The 16,218-nt window shown below is 42.1% G+C and overlaps 1 protein-coding gene across 2 annotated transcripts in view; it reads left to right on the forward strand.

Annotated features, from left to right (window-relative positions):
• Nucleotides 1-5,734: 5,734 nt before the first annotated feature.
• LOC146491534 (uncharacterized) overlaps nt 5,735-16,218 on the forward strand; it is a 52,723-nt gene continuing 42,239 nt past the window's right edge. For both annotated transcript variants that reach the window (XM_085150027.1, XM_085150026.1), the window contains exon 1: nt 5,735-8,329. The gene's annotated coding sequence lies outside the window, so the exon portion shown is untranslated. The remainder of the gene's footprint in view (nt 8,330-16,218) is intronic.

The following is a 16,218-nucleotide window of genomic DNA, read 5'->3' on the forward strand; positions in this document are numbered from 1 at the left end:
CTGCAAGTAGTTGCAGCCACCAACTGGTTGCTCAGAGAGTGAACATTCAACACCCTCAACCTCTGGGGTATCACTTTCACAGGGTGAATGCATAGATCACCTGGCGGGAGGCAACCTGTGTCCAGACAGCTGTGGTCTGATTTGGACTGGTCTAATTTATAAATGCAGACAAATTGCCAGCATTCTGCAATCAATCTGAGTCAGTCAGTTCAGATGAGTACAGCTTGTCTGTGACCCGTCTCTTTGGAATAAAGAAACAAGACTCCCAAGCCCCTTTTTGAATTTGCAGATAAATTGGCATCCTGCAGCAACTATGTCACTATTTATAGTCACTATTTTTAGTATTTCTGGTTCAAATCTATGAGTTTGTTGCTGGACTCTGAATGTAAGAAGTTAATGTGAATATCTTTGCATATAAACAACAACAGACCTTTGTTTTTCACTGTTTCATCACAGTTCATCGCTGTATTATCACAAACAGATAGCATGTAACTGCCAATGTGACTACATCCAATCACAAACTGATAGCAAAATTAGCAGACTGTGTCCATCCTATTTATCACCGTCTCCATACAATAATGCATGAAGACAGCAACTGACTGCAACTTGTTGCAGGCTTCGTCCCCATCTTCAAAGTAACCCTGTCAGAGGCTACTAGATCCCAGATTAATTGCACAGTGTCCTATTACTTTTGGTCATACCCAGTCTCCAATCACTGGTTTCTCTTTGTGTCACAAGAGTAGAAAACACTGTCTGCATCCTGAGCTTTTGACTCACAGAGATTAATTTGTTTTATTAATTCATTCATTGTCTTAAAAACTCATGTGGTTATTTGGGTATTTAATATGAGTATCCGCTATCTGCAGTATATAAGGAAAAGCAAACTTGTTTGACTGTGATAGTTTCTTGTATTCATGTGCTTGACTCTTCTCATGCTAATAAAGTATCTACTTTATAGTAGCAGCTAAAAAACGACCACAAAAGAACAGTTTTCCAAGACATTCTGCTCCTACAGCGAGTTGAGACCATACTAGAGCTATTAAAATCACTGCAACTGCGAAAATGTTCCTGCAGGTCAGAAAGCAATATATGACTACATAGAAGCATAGATGGTGACAGAAGTAGCTTTTAGGCAGTCAAGGCTTAAATTCAACAGAAGGACAAGATTTTTTTTTTCTTTTCCTTAAAGTGTTGACTGGTGTCTGGTGTACTTCACTGCAGAGTTTAGACTAAGTGAATGAGGAGGGGAGCAAACGTCAAGCTCCTCAAGGAGACCCGATCAGGGCATTGGAATTTGAGATTGAAGTTTTGAAGGTTTAAACAGCTGAATTGAACATTTTGCTGACAGAATCTGTGGCTTTTAAGTGTAGAGTTACCTTTGCTGATGACTGAAGCTGTCATTGTAAGCTTAACCATGTTATTATGTTTCCTAAGCTGACTGGAAAGTCCACAAAGCATGCTGATAGAGACCTAAATTTGTGCTGAAGTTAAGAAAACCCCCTTTTTAAGTTTAATTTTTTACTCATACTGTACTTTCCTACTCTCGCTAACTGGTAAGAGATGTGATGGAAATGATCTGCGTCTCTAGGGACTCCAGGCTTACCCTTAGATACAGCAAAAGAAGGCCACCCAGGAAAGGTAGTTTGGTATCTGACTAGGCTGGGTCCTCAACACTTTCCGAGTGATTTTTTTCAATGTATGTCCAAAGAGTAAGAGAATCAGGAAGACCAAGGACATGCCATGATTATGTCTCTCAACTGGCTAGGGAGCTTGGTGGAAAACTATTGCTGGGAAGAGGCAAGTCTTAGCATTTGTACTAACACTGATGCCCCTCCATATCAGGCCCAGAGAAATGGCAGAACATGGATGGATGGTGTGAACCAGCAACAGATTAACCTAAAAATCTTAACTGAAGTGCAGATAGTTGGAATCTGAAATTAGGATGTTACCAGACATGAATATAAAGCAAGGAATATTTGTGAGCTATAGGATTGTGCAGAATAATTGTCTTTGTGGGAAATCAGTGGATGTCTAATGACTTCTTATGTTGTCTGCAGCGCACAGGGCTCGGATAAGGTGTCACGCAGTGGTGTTTGTGTGAGTCACGCTGTTGTGTCTATATACAGAAGGCTCTTAAGGGATGGAGCGGATCAGCTCATATGTTTGGTCTATAAATAGGCAAATCTGAAGCAGAGTTAGACCCAAAACCAGAGAAACCTTTGAGCAAGTTAATCAAATTGATATTGTACTAAAAGAAGAGACTTTAATGTAATAATCATAATTATCCTGGACGAAGTTACTGGTGATGTCTGGGACGGATGACTTCCTGCTAACCATTAAACAGACAGTCAAATCAGCAGGGATTTGAGTAATTAGATTTCCACGGTCTTAAATCTAATTTACTACTTGTTTAAAGCAAACAACAAAACAAGCAGATGTCGCTGTGTTTCCCTCTATTTCGAGCTAAATGGAGCAGTTGTTGTTTGAATTGGACGTCAGCCTCGTGCTGGAAAGAGATTGCTCCCGCCGTCCTGCTGATGCTAGCGGTGATCCAATCCTCAGCCATTACTGTGCCAGCACAGGCGATTATTAGGTCCACGTCTGGGTGAAAGTATTAGTGTGGAGTTAACATGGTAAGAGGAAACATATGAATGCAACCTTTATTTTTTTTATAAAGCAGGCCAAAATACTAAAAAACTTGGACTCTTAGATTGGGCTTGAGGGTTTTAGCATTGTTGTGTCTGCTGTGATTAGTTATTGACTGAAGACTTACCTGATCGTCTTCCATAGCCATGCAGGCTAGAAAAGAGTCTCTAAATCATTATCACTGCTCTCTTATTGAAATAAATTCTTTCACTGTGAAGTTCCCCTCCTGATTGAGGTGTTTGCAGTCTTTTACTTGTGTGACTCTCTTTGTGATAAGAGTCCGTCTCTACTGGGACTTTACTTAAGTATTTCCACTATTTCATATTAAACTCTTCTATTCCCATTCATTCTAGAGGAAATTTTATCAATGAATAAATAATGCTGTTTGTATAAATGTTGTAAGAACAAATAACAGAACAAGTGTCAACTGCCTCCATAGACCTTATAAAACATACTGTAGATGTAGATTCATTTTATCTCAAGGCCACCAGATGGCGATAGCTGTGGCTGTAAAAAAGATAAATTAATAAAAATGGTCAAACGACTTTTTTTCTTGACCTCTCTAAACACTATCCTGCTGAGTTTATAGGTGCACTCCCTCATTTTGGATCATATTCAGTAATTTACATCTTAAACGTACTAGTTCATACGTTTCAAAATAGAGGATTATCTGTAGTATCAAACCATATGCTCACTTGCTAATAAAGCGTCAGTCATTAGTCAGTGAACGTGCAGGTTTTACAGTTAGACCCACCTTTCCTTGTAATTACAGGTGGGTGATATAGCCTCAAAATTATATCAAGAAAATGGCGTACTGGAGTAAATGGTTCGTTTATGGTGCAAGTAGTGAAGATTATTGTTTCCGTCTTTAGTTGGAGAAGTTTTCTTGCGTATTTTGTAGTGTACTGTGTTTTGCTGGAGGATGTTAAAGTAACTTCTGCTCTAGGAACTCAATCATTATTAAAGGCTGCTATAACAATGATATCTAATTTTTATATCAGGGAAAAATCTCTACTGGTATTATTGCTTCCCGGTATCAGGAAATACAATATGACAAAGCCCTACTTATAATCAGGAAATGTCAGAAACCGTTATCTTAGGAAACCTGTGATTACTCTTTCATCCTACTGATGGACCTGCAGTCTAGATGAACTTGTAGCTGCAAAAGCACCAGTTCGTCATTGGTTAGAGCAGTCCTCGAGCTTGCAACAGAGCAAAGATTGCCATTGTGAGATGCAGTCCTGGATTTGGAGTCTGTCAGACAATGAAGATTTTCACCTGCAAAAGAGCTTTGGTGCTTAGTTGGGTTAAATCTTTTGTTGAAGCAAAGCTGAAAAGCCTTTACAAATACCTTGGAGTGTGTGGGTTTGCTACATTTTTTTGTAAGTAATGTTGATGACTTTGAGGTTTGAGCTCTTGCTTGGACAAAGAGCTTTGAGACTGTTGTTGGATTTTTTGTTTTTACAAACCAGTCCTTACAGTGGATGCTTGTTGGAACCACTTGTGAATTCAGGGGTTTAAAATCGCAGTTTCAGGACTCTTGATTAATAAAATAATGTTTTCCAAACTGACCCATGTAGCTGCTATGCCAACTCTTTCCAACGTTTCCGGACAGTGAAACAACCAATCCCAGGAGGTTATAGCCTCGCCCTGATGGATGTAATCTGTCTGACCAAGTTGCATCAGACATCTTAGCTGTTGCATTACACAGCCCTATAGATATGCCATAATAAAAATTACTCTGCCTCTTTAAGCTGCCACTTGTTATCCTGATTCATCTCATAACCTTTAAAATGTCAGAAAACATCGATTGAACATCTAAACCTAAGATTAGCTTTCCACATTCCCTTTATCTCACACTTATTTTCCCAAAGCACTCGCTGTAATCTTTAATCGATATCTGCATTCATATTAACTCCTCTCAGCACTCTCATAAGCTACAGCAGTCTGAGTTATACAAAATAAAATGGAGCCGCAATCGCAGCCCTAATGACACTGAAGCACCGAGGCCGCCATCGCTGCTGTTTTGTCCTCGAAGCACCTGCAGTAAATTTGCTTGCTCAGCCAAACGTAATTTGTGCTAGTGCTGCATTTTGTTTTTCCTCATGCTTTCAGAAGATGAGTTGTCATCTTTTGGGTATCTTATGACAGTACAGGCAGGCAAGTCTGTATATATATCAGTTCCAGTAATAGTCAGCAGCTGGTTGTTATCCTGGAGAAGCAGATGATGCTGAATTAGTTCACACTGCAGTGATTTGCTTTAGAACCTCCCTCAAGTGCTAATCCATCCCTGTCTGTGTATGTGTGCGTTCAGCTTCCAATCCGGCAGGTGTTTGCTTTAAAGGCAAGAGTTAGAGACCCAGAGGAGGTACATCTTAAAATTACATTATTTAAAAGACTTTTCTTCCAGCCTTATTCTTGTGATGATTTGGGTGTTGTCCAGGGATATCCAGCAGCTCTTCATACAGGACCAAATAATCCACGTCTAGCTGAAGGAGCCTGGGGTGATTGCACAGAAGTCACGGTGATCAGTTCGGCCAAGCCAGATCATAATGACTTGGCTCTGTCCCAGTCTTACTGCCAGAAGCCAAACACAACCTTCATTGACCAGCCTGTGCTTCCGACAGTGCAGTGAGATCGACGTAATGTTGGATCAGTCTGGAGATTTGAGGCCTGTTTGCACTGATTTGTTTTACCAACCACGTGTGCGGCTTAAACACAGGGTGAACAACACGACGAGTGATCTGCCTGTCGCTGTGTCTTGTTGACAGTTCGGCTGTGTCATATTGGCGTTAGCGCAACCGACATCTGCTTTCTGGGAGATTAGATGTTACCGGACTGTGCTAGCTGGCTCTGCAGCTCTGGTCCAGGCTTGGTCTCTAATCGGTGCTGGCACGGCCTCCTTAAAGGCTGGAGGCGTTGACAGGGTCTGAGCCTCCCTCCCTCGATCTTTCATTCCTTCTGTTCGTCTCTCCATCCGTCCAGTTTTCTCCTTATCTCTTTCGTCTCTCTCTGGACTTCAGACTCTGACAGATCTGCTTTGTTGCTCGGCTCATGATGAGCACTGAACCCTCCCGAAGAGGTGGAATCTGAATATGAGCTCATATTTTAATTTGACACTGAGATTATTTGTCAGCTGTCATTTTAAATGTCTCATTTGCTTTCTTTAAACTTGATCCAGACCTTGATGCTGACAGGTTGATTATAGCCTCATGCTGATGGCTCTTTCTGCTTGTGGTCGACTGATATTGGTTTTTCAATTACCAATAGAAAATCTTCAGAGAGCAGGGTGGCCAGTATGTATTGCTGATATCATAATTTTTCACATTGGAGACTAAGAGAGGATGTGGAAGGAGCACAGCCTCTAACTTCTAAAGTGGTTTTGGAAACCGTAAGGACTCTGTCCTTTGTGATTCAGCTTCACATCGACCTCACTGGCCTCCGAGGTTTGGCGATCATGTCAGGGAGTGTCTCTTGACATCAATGTGGTTGTACTGGTTTTACTTTAATGGCTTAATTTATTGGCTCCTTAAAGGGTAGGTCCTTTAAAAATGCTTATGTTCAGAATAAAGACCATCAACTTTTTATAGCATTTTTTTTGGTCATCTTATAGAAACTGTAAACATGTACATTTTAGATTTTATATTGCAAAGTCAAGATCCTGTATCAAAGATTGAGTGTTTACTGTTTACTGTAAGCTTAGCTCAGGCTTGGTCTCCACAAACTCCAGATCATTAGACAGTAAACCCTCCTATAATTGTTAGCAAGTTGCTAACGTTATCTGTCTGCGATTAGAAGCAATGGATGTGCGGTTGGATTTTATGAGAACAAGTCTTTAGTCTTTAGTCTTTGAATGCGCTCCCATGATTACTAGCTAATGACTCTATATAGTAAAAATGGGGCAGAAACCTCCTTGCAACTGGTGGTTACCTTGTTATTAAACTGAATATTTTGCTATCAGAAACCAGCAACCGCCTGGCTGCCCAGAGATGAACCACTCTTGGCCTCTGGGCAACCACTTTGGATGGATGGTGATTGCACGGATTACCTTGAGGAGGGCAACAATCACAGTCTGACTCAAAGTGACTGCAGTCGCTCTCACATTGATGAAGGTTCACACATAATTGCCACGTAATTTAGGAACACAGGCTGTCACGTTGTTGCAGTCAGTCTGAGTTTGTCACGCAGGTGAGCGTGACTCGTCTTTGACACTCAATTCAACTGGTTGGCAACTGGTTGTATTTTGGTTATGTTCCTTTATTAAAGGCTAGATAGCAAGGCTGTCATTTTGTACTTAAACTGCTGCACTGCAGCAAGTCTGTAACTATTTGTCAAGGAATTCCTAAATTTCTGTTTCAAATCTATGAGGTTCTGGCTGCACTCAGGTCAGGGAATAAGCATCATTCCCTAGCAACCAGAGGTTGTCCAGGGGTTGCCAACCAGTCTCTAGGTGTGTGTGGTTGAGGCTAATTCCTAATTATATATGTGTATGACGTATATCAAGTCACGCTATAAATGGGAAGTCATTGGTTCTTTTTGCTGTGACCTGATTGAGTATTAACAAATTTGCAACCAAGACAAATTCTGACCAAGGAAAAAATCTGAACCTGTTGTTTGTTTCATTAAATCCGCTCACCCTTCCAATTATTCAAATTTGCACTCACTCAGTCTTTTAGCCACTCCAGCGCTCGGCTCATAATCCCTGTATTTATTAACATCTTTGACATCTCTAGTAGCTCACATGATGGATTACTGGCCCAAGACCATTGTTAGTCTCTGGACTCTAAATATATTTCATTTCATGCGGTTTGAAGCCGGAGGCCTGGTGAAACCGGGCTGTGTGTGCTTCTCCTCTGCTGGTCCGACCTCTGCAGTCTACAGACCCCCCCCCCCCCTCACCCTCCGGTTCCCCCTCGCTGTCTTTGTTTTGGTGCTGCTGCTGCTGCACTTGGCCATGCCTGCAAATGAGCACCAGGACAGAGCAATTATTCACCACAGGGGCAAACCCTGCACCCCTCCTTTGTACATACAATACACACACACACTCACACACACACACACACACACACACACACACACACACACACACACACACACACACACACACACAGATACTGCCATGTTAAAATGTTTCATGCATTTGTAATGTGTAGGGCTGAGATAAACAGGGAAGAGAATGAAATGCACTTCTGGAAATTTCTTGGATGGAGATGGTCTTTTATGTTGGAACTTAATTCCCTCTGGGGGTTTGATGAGCTTCATATCCCTTTCAAAGATGAATTAATGTAGCCCTGACACACACACACACATTTCTTGTCTACATCTCCACCCTCCCCTTTTCTCCACCCAACCCCAATGTAATGCAGACACTGGCTTGTCTGCAGCACTATCTGTATGTGTGTGTGCGTGCTGGTGAAGGGGAGATCTTTGTGAGGCAGTGTGCCGGTCCTCTGTGTGTGTGTGTGTGTGTGTGTATGAGAGGGAGTGCGTAATCTGCAGCGGCGTGCTGAAAAAGGCATCTCTTCGTCAGCGTGGCGCTGCCCCTCTGACTCCTGCTCTCTCCTCTTCCCGCCTCTTCATCTCTTTTCGTTTTCCTCTCTCTTTCTCTGCAGAAGCCGCTGCCTTGCCCCCTCCCCCTTGTGTCCTCTTTGCAGACAAAAAGCTGGAATAACTGCCCCACCAGGTAAGATGCTGTGTATTATATTATGTAGTCCCTTTCTAGCTGCTTTTACAGCTACAAATGTGATGTGCATTCTCAGCATTAAACAGGCTGGGGGAAAAAATGAAAATTCTCAAGAGAAAAAGTGCCGGCTTTTTTTCTTTCTTCTTCTCCTCCTCCTTGTCTGATTGTGTGTATGATCTCTAATCAGCATCTCCCTGGGTATCATCTCTCTTTTGTTTGGCACAGATTGAGAATATTTGCTGCTGACATATTCGAAGGACGGCGTGAATAAAGTGATGCTGTGATAAGCCAGGGGCTGTTGTTCCTCTGGTTTGATGACCTTTAGTCTTTGTGACGTCCTCCGTCTAGACACCCCTGATTATTCAGCCACCACGGTTCACTCAGGGTGAGCTGCTGCTGCTGCTGCTGTGTGCCTGTGTGTGCGAAACCAAGATAAAAGCCTGATCTTCTGATTTTTTTATAGCTTTATTTCACTTGGAAATAATGCTGATTGGTTCTATTTAGAGGCTGTAGCTGTGATGGCATGCGGCCGTTGGCGGTTAGCGACTCATAGCCAACAGATTGTTGGTGGTTTTTCAGTGGGAGCGACATCCAAGCCGAGCGAGACCGCGGGATGCATTACGCTGCCTGTCAGCGCCGGCTGAGCTGGCTGTCACAAGTTTGCCGACGGCTCGATCGACTTTTGGAGCAGGTGGCAATGTAGCGCCCTTTTTTTTCTCCCACTCTATCTTTTCTGTTTCTTTTTTCTTTCTTTTTGTCCTTTCCACTATTTATTCCTCCGCCTCCTGCTTTTATCTGTTTTGTTCTTTCGTGTTGTGGCACCATCCGAGGGGACAATAAACCACTCCATATTCACTTAGTAGTTAAACAAACTTCTAATAGTCTTAATCTCACCGTAATGCACCAAATCTCTGTTTCTCTGTGTGTTGGTTTGTTTCTTTGTCCACAAACTCCTCCCATATCATTAAGAGTTGAGCAACCGATCTTGGCACACAGGTTCATCTTAAGACCAAGAAGGTTCTTATCTATATCAGATAAAATGAAGCCATCCTGTCGTTGAGCAACAGTCTATTGTTTTTAGCATTTATGCACCTGTGAAAACATATTAAAGCATCCTATCCTTTTAAATTCCCAACAATAACATTTGAATTATACCCACAAAAACTGCATTATGCATGAGAAATTATGACGCCTTCAGATTGCCTGGCAACGACTGAGCAACTGATGGTATTTTTTAAAACTAAACAACATCTACTATGCATATTTTGCCAGCAGCACCAACAGGGCAGACAGTACTGTAACATGGGCGTGTAATGGCATGCACCGGTGTTTATATATAAGAAGCCTTTTCCTCCCTTACTTTTTATAGTGGACAGTTGGCCTCGGGCAGGTTGCAGTATTCAGTGTAAATGAAAGATGGACGTAGGCCTGTGACTCACATATTTATATATATTTATATTTATATAGTCCTTGGACAGGTCTCCAGTCCATCACAAGGCAAACACGCAGCAACTCAGAACCTTCTCGCTGTGAGGCAAACGCTGCTAACCACCACACCGCTGTGCCACCCTCCTACTTTTGTTTCTGCCATCTCGCCAACGTTCTGCTTGTATAACTGCGTGCTAGAAGTCACCGCAATGTCTGTCATATCTAGAGTGACATGACGCCCCCTCGCTCCCCTCCCTGAATCCCCTTTTCTCTCCGCCTATCTCTGTCTCCGTCTGCTTGCACTGGGCAGCTCTCAGGCGAGCTGCTTTCTGGGACCAACTTGGGATGACATGCCAGGGCTGAGGCGGGCAGGACGAGGGGGGCGGATGCGCCCTCTTTCTGTCCTTGTTGTTGGGGTCACAGCATGTCCCCCAATCACCCAGCACCTCCTCTCTTTCCCTTTTTTCCCCATCCTCCCTCCTCCTGCATCCCTCTTCCGGTTCTGCCAAGCCCATGCCTTCGGAATAGGGCGCAGCAGGCAGTTAACCAACTGTTGCCATGCTTGAAGGGCAAAATGAGTGGGAGAGAGAAAGAGTCAACACCACCCTGCTTCTCGCTGCTGTTAGTCAGCGGAGATAAATGTAGGTGCCACAGCGAAGTCAAGCGCAGAAAAGAAAGGCACTGTTTTGTCTTCATGACATCTTCAACTGCAAAAAAATATGCCTAAACTGTAGATTTAATCCGAAATTGCAGGGATATTGAGCCCGGGTATTTAACAATACAAAATGCAACTTTTTCCGAACTTCTTAATCAGGTTCTTCATCATTAGGGGGGGGAAATAAATTCTAGGCCGATTATCCAGCTGGCACAGGAGCTGCTGTAGTCGCCCAGCGTTTCTCAACATCTGCCTCTCAGGCTGCAGTGTTTTTATACCTCCCTGTCAGAGATTAATGCGTGCTGTGGATAATTTGAAGAGGCAAAGTGTTGGAGACAGGAACACGGGAGTCCCTCGACTTTGACAGGAAGCCCTGAAGTGAGTGTTGACAAGTGATACTTGATGCGCATGAAGCTAGATGCCAAAGCTGTAAGAGGAGGTGAGCCACAGGAGACAGTTTGTCATTTCAGGGGCGGGAGGGGGGAAGACTGCAGCAGAGCCGGTGAACTGACTGGTAGTGTATTTGAGGAATGCGTGATGATGCTGCATAGTGGAAAACACCCAGAGGAGGCCGATGACGTGAGGTTGCATCCCGTCAGTTTGGGTGTTGGGTGGACGATTTAAAGAAAACAGAACTTGATGTATTTGCAAAATTCATCTCAGTTCGCATGAGGTTAAAGGCTAAAAATAACAAGCTTTAAGAGGTGCAGTTTTTAATCAGCTTTAGTTGAAGTTTTAGGGCAATCAGATTGACCAGAAGTGTTATTCCCAACGATAACCACCTCTGACAGTTTCATCTTCTCCTCATGAGATGATTACAGGAGAAAAGGGCGTCTCATTTGAAAGCCTGAGACAGTCAAGACAGCACAGGTCATATAGGTTTTTCTGACACGTGTATGGGTGCAGATAAAAAGGAGCAAGGTGAGTAGCTGCTTAGTAACAACAGGTAATAAAACCCAGAGACTAAATGTGTACAGCATTGACCTTCAAACGGTGTCAGGTGTGCGTGTGCTTTGTAATTTCTGACCATTTCAGTGACTTGAGCAGAATCTCACACAAGTTTCCTTTTAACCTCAGATGCGCTCAGATTTTGAAAGCAGCGTAAGTCATTAGTTTAAAGTTTAATAGTTTTGTAATATAACTCTTTACATGATCATTTTCAGTTTTATTCAGTTTCTGTTAACTTTTAGATTGTGTTTGCTCATTTCACTTTTTATTTGTTACTTTTAGTAACTTTAGATTTTATAAATTCACTTTATATTCTTTATATTTTGCTATAAAAGTGTGATTTACCCAAACAAGTGCAAGAAAATATAAAGACATGAGGTGTGGCTCAAGACTTTTGCACAGTAATGTAGCTATATATTTGTCATGGGCGACATTTAAGATGTTCAGAGTAGCTTTTATAACACAAACTAAGAACTAAATAGTTCCTGTATATTATCATTGCAGAGGTTCACATTGGCGGCTAGCTTATGTCTCAGCTGCATATTTCCATCAAGGAAACTTTAAAAAGCTTCAAGGATTAACCAGAAATGTCTGCGTAACAACTGCAGTCTTCTTCCTAAATGTTTTTCACTCTCTTTGCATTCCTCAGGGTGAAAGTAATAAAATCGCAGCCTCCGGGCACCATTTCGGGCGGCGCTGTGCTAACGTGTTGATTGATGAATGTGCTTGTAATGCTCCAAGGCCACTAAAAACCTCCATATATACATACTGTGAATGCATATAGATCAGTTCAGCCACCTGTCCTCGCTGTTAACTGCAGCTGTCGTCTTGACCCGCACCTGGTCCTTCCCGCTTTACAGAGGAGAAAGTGCTACGAGCACATGTTTAAGCTTTTAGGTCATGTGAAGGGCAGAGAGCATTACACGTAGGAAGCATGTGTGTTTATGCTGTTCTCTGCTGTACTTCAACAGTGAGTAAAAGAGCCAATCCATTATGAAGCTCATGTTACTGTGCGGTTACTTGTTGTACTCAGTCTAAACATGGGAAATTTGCTAGCTTCTTTTTCATGCTAATAGCATGCTATTGCAGCAACTAAATCCAATAATCAAAACCACATTTCCTGTTGTTTCTTGTCATAAACAGGATATTACTTTTCTCTGGGGCTCCTGACTCAAGGATCAGACTTAATGGATGCATTTAAAGAGCTGGATTGCACGATGCCCTACTTTTCCAGTGAAATTTGCTCCGAAGCATCTTTTCTTGGGTCCACTGAGTCCTCTTCTGGCTGACTCCTGCACACACTGTACAGTGATACCTCCCTGTGTGACTTTTTAACATTTCAAATTATGACAAAGAGAGATTTGCATGGATTTTACAGGTCTACACTTTCCTACTGGTTTCCTGTAAAACAAGTCTGTCGTTTAGCCACAGGGAAAGTGGAGAGAACAGAGTTTTGGCTGTGTTGCCGTTGCCGTCTTAAGATAAATGTTTCAGTCAGGAACTGTCAAAAGTAGATCAGTATTTCCTTCTGCAATTTTAATTTAGCAGCTTGGCTCTGTGCAGGAAGCAACACAAACATCCCGGGTACAACACAAAACAGGCATCAGTGACGTAAGACAGAACACTGAGTCATGCAGCATGAAAGGAGGAACTGGGGTGATGGTGGGTTGCAGAGTGGTTTGCAGATATACCACAACTGTAGGGGAGGTCAAAGGAAATTAATAAGTTAATTAAGTGTGAGCTAAAGCAAATTTTACATTTCAGCCTACCTGCTGTGGATTTCAGGTTTCACTGGGTTACATTAGCAGCTAACTGAGATCAAATAACTGTAAGTTTTGCTGTCAGATGATAACTAACGTCACATTATGCAATTCATTCCAGGAAAACAACCAAACAATACACGAATTTGACTGGGATACTCATCTAAGACCTCCCTTTAAGTTTCGTTCTCACTCACTGTTTACTTTTTACCATTTCCCACAAAAATCTACCCAAAGTTAAAAGTGTGGATAAAAATACACCTTGTTGCACCTTTAGACATGACTGTGTGACTGTGTTTATGACAATTTGAAAGCGCTAAAAAGCACGTAATAAATTACTGTCCAGTGCGTGGGGCTGGACGGCCAACACCTTAACGAGTTAACTGCGCTAACGCACTAGTTCCCACCCATGTAATTGAGCATTGTGTGGCACAGCCGACATAACATTTTACTTTTGTCCATGACGCGCTTACCTTCAGGGTCATACGTCACATGAAAACCAAAATAGCTCCAAACGCCAGATCTGAATGAGGGTGGGGGATTTGCCATGTTGCAAGGAGAGCTTAGCTTCTGTCTCGCTAGCTTGCCCTGCGCTCAGTGAATTTGCGTTCGACTACTCCGCCTAGGCTGCACTGTCGAGCGCAGATCCACTGAGCGCTCAACACAGACAGCACCGTCAGAAGGAAAGTTGATAAAATAAATTAAAAATTTTGTATTGTTCGATACATATGCGTACCGAACCAAAAGCACTGTACTGAACGGTTCAATATCGATACGAATATCGTTGCACCCCTACTAAGTACTCATTTAGAGTAAAAAAAAAAACACTACTGGGAATAATGGGAATTCAGAGTCTCAGGATAAATAATTAATTTCTGATGAAATTGTGAACTAGAAAAAGAAAAGCCTTTCTAAATTATAGTATGACCCACAAATTTATCTGTGACACCCCCTATGCTAAAATTAGAGCCAAACTAATGCTGTATTTTCACACCTCATAATTCACAGTCATGTGAAACTTGTAATGAAGCTTTGGTCCAATGGTCATAAGCTAAAACAAGTTTGCAGACTTATGTAGAAGACAGATACCATCTACTGTTGTTTGGTTTATTCCCTGTCATCTCCCATGTTTCTTTTCTCTCTGCTATTAATAAAGTTAAGACAGCAGTAATGTGCTCTTCATATTTTGTGAACATGTGCAAACATACATGCAAATACAATATATAAGGCAAAAAACAGAGTTTGTACAACTCTAATGTGCCTGAAAGTCAATATTTGGTGTGACCACCTTTATTCTTCAGCACAGTCTGAACTCTCTTAGGCAGCTTTCTTGTCATGTCTTCAAGTCGTCTTCAGGAATAGTTCTCCAGGCTTCTTGAAGGACATTCAAAGCTCTTCTTTGGATGTTTCTGCCTTTTGTTCTGTTCTCTGTCAACATGATCCCACACTGCTTCAATAATGTTGAGGTCCGGGCTCTGGGGAGGCCGATCCATTATAGTGTTCCATGCTTTTACTGTATTTGTGTGTTTGCAATCATTGTCATGCTGAAAAGTTGAGCTGCTGACAATCAGATGATTTTCAGATTGTATTTAACGGTGGATCAAAAAGTGATGGTACTTTTCTGTGTTCATAATTCCATCAATTTTGACAAGATCTCCAACACCACTGGCTGAAATGCACCCCAAACCATGACAGACCCTCCAACGTGTTTTACAGATGGATGTAGACACTCACCGTTGTACCGCTCTCCTGCCCTCCTCTGTACATACTGACAATGATTTGAACCAAAAAACGTGGATTCATCGCTCCATCAGACCTGAAAGTCCAGATGCATCTCTCAGGTCCTGTGTCAGGTCATTGTTGGATTTTTTTCCTGTTTCACCAGGGTATAACTTTTAGCTACTGATCATCTGCTATAGATAGTTTATTAGGCCCAATACTTATTTCATCCAGTTTACTCAAATTTTTTAAAGGACACACTGCACACCATGCTGAGATATGTCAGGTTTTCAGCTAATAGCTCTTTGGGAATCATCTTGTTGGTGCAAAAATATTATTTTACCTGTCAAACGGTGTAATCTTTAACATTTTTTTTTCATAAATTCAACTAAAGAAATGGTTTCTTTAACAAAAGGGGCTTTTTATGCTTGGACAATTCACAGGTCAGTGTTAAGTGGCTTAACAAAGAAAAAACATTCAGGTACACCTTTTCATCTCCAAACTGGTGCTACAATCATTAATAGTTTTCACAGGGATCACTGATGCTCACCTCTTCTGTAGTTTAGAAAACCGCCACCTTCCTTCTCTCTCTTTACCACTGTGTGATTGCACTGATTACAAGTCTCCTGCAGAATAAAAGAGTTCAGGACTAGATGGAGAGTCGTGATTGGAATAAAGCGAAATGAATCACAGAGGCAATTACACAGCGGCGATGGAAAGATAATGAGAAGTCGTAAGCGTTTAATGCCAAATGTGAAATGGTTATCGACACCAACATGATGTAGAGGAACGTTAAAGAAGTGCAAAGCCTAATCTCATAGTTTGCAGTACTTATTGGGGATTAAAGACTCCCTGTAAAGTTTTGTCTTGAATTATTTCTTTGTGCAGTATCTGAGCATATTACAGAATGGATTTCACCTTGAACTCCTATAGTGACTTTGATCCATTAAACATACCCGTGTTTGCGTGTGGCCTGAGGGAGTGTGTATGAACAGGTTTGTGTGTGTGTGGGGGGAGAGGTAGGTTGCCTGTGTGAATTATAGATGAGGAAGCGGGGGTGATGGCCAAGTTAAAAGGGAGGAAGCAAAAACCTTGGAGGAGAGTCTCTGTCAAATTATCTGTCTGGATCACCAGCTTGAACCAAAACACGCCACAAACACAGACCGCAACTTCAGCGCTCACGTTGTAACCATAGAGCAACACGTTTCCTGCAGCATGTTTCCATTATTATTTCAGGAAAATCTTTGTGTGGGTTTTGAAAATCAAACTGAAGAATCGAGTGGCACTTTAGTGATTTAAAGTACAGCGGCATTGCTAAGCAACACGATCGTGCAGTCTTTATTTAGCCTTTAGCACTTGCTCGAGGAGGTAGAAGTCTG

The sequence above is a fragment of the Neolamprologus multifasciatus genome, chromosome 23 (assembly GCF_963576455.1).
Source record: "Neolamprologus multifasciatus chromosome 23, fNeoMul1.2, whole genome shotgun sequence".
Lineage (NCBI taxonomy): Eukaryota > Metazoa > Chordata > Actinopteri > Cichliformes > Cichlidae > Neolamprologus > Neolamprologus multifasciatus.